This window comes from Toxorhynchites rutilus, chromosome 2 (assembly GCF_029784135.1).
Source record: "Toxorhynchites rutilus septentrionalis strain SRP chromosome 2, ASM2978413v1, whole genome shotgun sequence".
Lineage (NCBI taxonomy): Eukaryota > Metazoa > Arthropoda > Insecta > Diptera > Culicidae > Toxorhynchites > Toxorhynchites rutilus.
Window position 1 is genome coordinate 146,770,462 of NC_073745.1, and position 5,452 is coordinate 146,775,913.

The 5,452-nt window shown below is 40.9% G+C and overlaps 1 long non-coding RNA gene across 1 annotated transcript; it reads left to right on the forward strand.

Moving 5' to 3' along the window:
- The first annotated feature begins 2,205 nt into the window (after nt 1-2,205).
- Nucleotides 2,206-3,696, forward strand: LOC129770318 (uncharacterized). The gene is made up of 3 exons (XR_008742095.1): nt 2,206-2,771; nt 2,827-2,902; nt 2,982-3,696. It is a non-coding gene; the product is annotated as an uncharacterized LOC129770318 (long non-coding RNA).
- The last annotated feature ends 1,756 nt before the right edge of the window (nt 3,697-5,452 follow it).

Consider the following 5,452-nt stretch of genomic DNA (forward strand, 5'->3'; position numbering starts at 1 on the left):
CGTTAAAGTGAAGGAGTTATTGATTAGTGCTCCAATCCTCACAAATCCTGACTTTAGCAAAGGCTTCAGCATACACTGCGATGCTAGCAATACGGCTATTGCGGGGGTGTTGACCCAGAGCTATGACGGAATAGATAAACCCATAGCATATTTTTCACAAAAGCTAGGTACCACGCAACAAAGGTACGCGGCCACCGAGAAAGAAGCACTAGCGGTTCTCAAATCCATCGAAAAATTTCGATGCTACGTGGAAGGCTATAAGTTTACGGTCTACACAGATGCATCCGCACTATCCTACATATTACGTAGTAGTTGGCGTACATCGTCAAGATTGTGTCGCTGGAGCATCGAGTTACAACGGCACGATATGGAGATCAAGCACAGACGAGGCGTAGACAACGTTGTGCCTGATGCTCTATCTCGGGCTGTGGAAGTGCTCTCTGTTTCCTCCGACGAATCTGATTGGTACCAAATCATGATGAAAAATGTACAGAAACAACCTGAAAAATACAAAGACTTCAGAATCGAAAATGGAAAATTAAGAAAATATGTAAACAACTTCGAAAATAACCTGGATTACCGTTTTGAGTGGAAGACTTGTGTTCCTACTTCCCTCAAAGAAAGCATCTTAGTGCAGGAACATGACGATGCACTCCATCAGGGATATGAGAAAACCCTGGCGTTGGTCAGAAAAAGGTATTATTGGCCGCAAATGGCAAAAGAAGTTAGGAATTACATTCAGAAATGTACAATTTGCCAACAAAGTAAACCCAGCAATCGCTCCCAATTACCTCAAATGGGACAACTACGAATCACCTCAAAACCATTTCAGATCATTGCTCTAGATTTCATACAATCTCTGCCTCGATCTAAGCAAGGTAACTGCCACTTGCTAGTTATTATGGATTTGTTTTCGAAATTCTGCTTGTTGTTTCCAGTTCGAAAAATTTCCACTTCACTCGTTTGCAAACTTGTTGAAGAAAATTGGTTTCGACGCTATTCGACACCGGAAAGCATTATTACGGACAATGCGTCCACATTTCTGTCGAAAGAATTTAAAAAGTTACTCGAAAAATATAATATTACCCATTGGGCCAACTCTCGCCACCATAGCCAATCCAACCCGGTGGAGAGGCTGAACAGAACGATAAATGCGTGCATTCGAACTTATGTTCGCTCAGATCAAACCCTTTGGGATACACGTATATCAGAGTTAGAATACACTCTGAATAACACTCCACACTCCGCAACAAGTTTCACACCATATCGCATTCTTTTTGGTCATGAAATCGTTAGTTCCGGTGACGAGCACAAAATGGATTTAGATGCCGAAACGCTTTCTGAGGAACAACGACTTCAAAACAAACTCAAACTTGATTCCTTTATTCGCGATTTAGTCTACAAGAATCTGAAAAAACAACACGATAAGAACACCAAATATTACAACCTACGATCTAGAACGTATGCTCCGGTATATTATCCGGGTCAAAAAGTACTAAAAAGAAACTTTCGTCAGTCCTCAGCCATCAACAAATACAACGCAAAACTGGGACCATGTTATATTCCCTGCCTAGTTCTCGCCCGGGTCGGTACAAGTTCCTATGAATTGGCCGATGAAAAAGGAAAGTCCATTGGAATCTTCTCGTCTGCTGATTTGAAACCTGCTTCCTGAAAAGAAAAAAAAAAGTTAAAGAAAATATGTAATTCGTGATCTCATCAATGTGGAATCTTACCAGTCAAAGTATTTGTACTCATTCAGCTGCTGCAGAAGTTGAATGGTGCATCTGAAAAAGAAACAAAATTTAGTAATACATTAATGAATGTTACTTACCTGCCCTCGATTCACTGCATGAATAGAAACAGTCTTGCTTTCCAGAATAAATCCCCATATTCGTATTCCAAACATTACTCAATGTAAATAAAACCGATCTCTGAGGGAATCCGATCGAATGAGCGCTCTTCGTCTAGAATTATGCTGGAAAATGAAAACGTTTCTCCAAATATATCTATCCTCCGAATTTAAAGAAGTGAACTGAATTAGTAAACAAACTAATTGTGACATTTGGTATTGTTCACCAAGGGTATGACATCGCCTTGATTATTCATTCGTTTTCGCTGTGTCCTGTTTTCTCTCGCGAGTGTGAGAGAATATCAGGACACCAAATATAGCCTTTTACACCCCGTCAACTCTCTTATCCCCGGGTAAGTGATGTTTGAGTAGGAGTTGTTTTTCTTCTAAGTTTCAAAAGGAACTTAGTTCCTTTTGAAAGACGGACGGGGAGGTAATGTAACCGGTAGGTTCCATATCATATGTGTCTTTGACACCTTTCAACACACCCACATCACAACACAACAAACTACACACACAAAAACTGCGCACAATGCGAATACTGCAGCGTGTCTTTCCCCTGGTAATCGAAGGCAGATGGCTGCGTCGGTTTGAGCTGTAGTGAGAACCGCATTTGAAGTGTTCTACACACCGCTCACTAGGCAGGGCTCTCAGCCAGATAGCGAAGGTACAAACCCATTGTCGGAGTTGGGTTTTTTCCGCTTCCCTCCAACAATAGGCTTGAACACTCGGCTAAAGGCGATGGTCAGTCTTTCTGCCTAGAACTATGAACGGGAGTAGAAGTGCGCGTCGGGTGTAGTAATTTAATTTTTGTATTTTGTGTGTAATATGTGTATTCATGAATTTTTGTTGTAGGCATAAATGAAAAAAAAGAAACAGTTAGTGGAAGGAATTGTAGAATAATTGAGTTTGTGAAAAAAAGGTTTGTCAGAATAGTAGTGAAAGATAGAAGTACATAATATAGGTTTTTTTTATAGAAATAGGAACCTGAAAAATAATTAATTATACACTTACCTGGAAACCCTGAAAAAGAAAAAAAAAACTGAAAAAAAGGTAAAGTAAAATAAAACGAGCATGTGGTGGCGAGTGGTGGTGGTCTTCGATCGATACAGTGCTAACCTCAACTGTGCAGGTCCGCACAGTGGGCCTTTTTTTTATGTCTTCTCCAAAATAGGCATCAACCACAACTTTCTAGGCCGAAAGTGTAGAGAGCCACCAACAAACTCAAGCGATTGGCTTACAGCAAGACCGAGCACTCTAACCGCAACTTTTACAACCGATTGCGAAGGACAATCGAACCTGGACAGACGTGTCCCAGAGGACGAAACAGGAAGACATATTCACACAAGGATATGGATAAACAACGTATCACACCAAATTGAGGACCACACCACATTGCTCAAATACATAACGATTGCGCAAGTATACAAAACCATAAACTGTGACGTCACAAATAGTAAAGTATATCAAAACACATAGAAAAGTATATGTTTAGAATTAAATTAAAAGTAAAAGAAGTATTTACACCTAGAATTTATATAGTACGCCACTACAAACATAATACACGTGTAAGAAATTAAAAGTTTGGTTTACATAAATTTTCGTTTGTACACATATTTCCGTATTTCTGTTTGTCGTTTTCCCGAACTCAAAAGGAGTTGTCAGGCCTCGCCCGCTCTAGTTTGGCAGGAATCGTGTGCCATCGTCAGCCTTTGAGGAAGTTGGAAAACGGCTGAGGGTTCTGTCCCTTGTTGCGTGTGTATAACACTTTTAGGAAATTAAACCCGAGCTCCCGATTAACAGCTAGATGCTGCCGGTGAGTGCTGGGAGAACGACCCTGTGGTTTTCTCATCATGCTCTTTGAGCTAGACACTCATAGTCACTCACGAGTAACGAACAGGAAGTTACAATAGATCAAACTAATGGTCGCAGTGGTACAATGCTCCTACAGAAGAAGAAGTAATTCCCGATCTACGCGCACTGGCAAACGATGTTTACTCAACTTTTTCTCAAACGAGAAATGAAATTGTTAGAAAGGATGAGCGAACGCAAAAATTATGTAGACTGATTTGATGCAACAGATATTTTGTCTATTAGAAATGGAATACAAATCGTATCACAATACAAGCAATGTACAGGGTGGGCCATTTAAAGTGGAAGGATTTGTTTTTGCAATAGCAAAGTAAAGAAGTGGAATTTTAAATATTTTTTTTTGAAATTCATTTATTTTGGTCCATGTTCCATGGTCCATGTTGGAGCGTTAGGGATTATGTTAAGCAGAAACTAGCCAATAAGACAAGCTCGCGCCAAAACGGCGCGTCATTAGGCAAATAAGCTGAGTAGACACTTTATCGTAATAAAAGGTGAGCACTTGCAGTGCTCTGCCTCTTTCTCGTGACGATCTAGTGGCTGTAAAGTAGTGGTTACCAATAAAGTTGTTTTTTAAAAACTCAACCGCGCACGTGTATGTATTAACTGGTGTCAGAAGTGGGATGCCAGCGCGAGTGTAAAGAAAAAGTGATCAAGTGAAACTGCTCTGGAAAGGGTCACGCCCTGCAATATTCAGAAGACTCTTCTTGGAAAAGCGACGACACCCCTCTTAGACGAACTCATCTTGATCCGCTTGCAAGCTGGAACGGTTACTGTTGTAAGTACTGAAGCTTTTAAATAAAACCATAAAAAATGCCTGAAACCAGATTGGGATCGACCGAGTTAGAGCAAATTAAAGATACGGTGGCAGCGCTCACCGAAAAATTAAATAGAAACACTAACTCGAGCGTGCAGCAACTGCAAGCCACCGTGGTGCAGTTGCAAGCACAGCTAAGGCAGGGACAGGATGCCTATCGGATACCTGATCCCATTAAAAATATGTCCGAATTCTCGGGCTGCAAAAAAGAATTACATGCATGGATCGAGGAATTAGATGAAATCTTCGATACCTTTAGCGTCAAAGGGGAGAATGGCCTCCCAGACACAATCAATCAAATTTACCTAAGAGCCATTAAAAACAAAGTAAAAGGGGAAGCCCGCACCATTCTCTGTGCGAACGGTAACCCCAATCAAATCACAGAAATCAAACGAATATTGATTCAAAACTACGGTGATCAGAGAGATCTGAGCACCAACTTATCGCTCCTCTTCAATTCAAGAAGAGGCGATAAGAGCCAAATAAAGTTTTTTACCGACATGAAGGAACTGAACACAAAGATTAAGACTAACATACAGTTGAACCCCGTCTCAGTGTCAGAAATTATCGACATGCTAACTATAACAAAATACTTGGATAACATCGGCGAACCGCTTGCCTCCATTTTTCGCCTATCAAAACCCGCCACGTTGGAAGACGCTTATCAAGCAGTCTTGTTAAATCAAAATGCGGAAGCGGCAGCGCCGGCGCCGTTCAGCATAAAAATAAACCGCTCGAAAAATTCCAACAGCGTAAGCTATTCCCACCGAGACCGACACATAGGACGGAAAACAATAACACAGAAATTAAACACGTAGCATGCGAAGAACAAAAAGAAGATGAAAACGAAGAATTCGTGGAAACTGATAGTGATAGCGAGCCCGAGGAAGTAAATTTTCAGGACGGCCACACGTCAA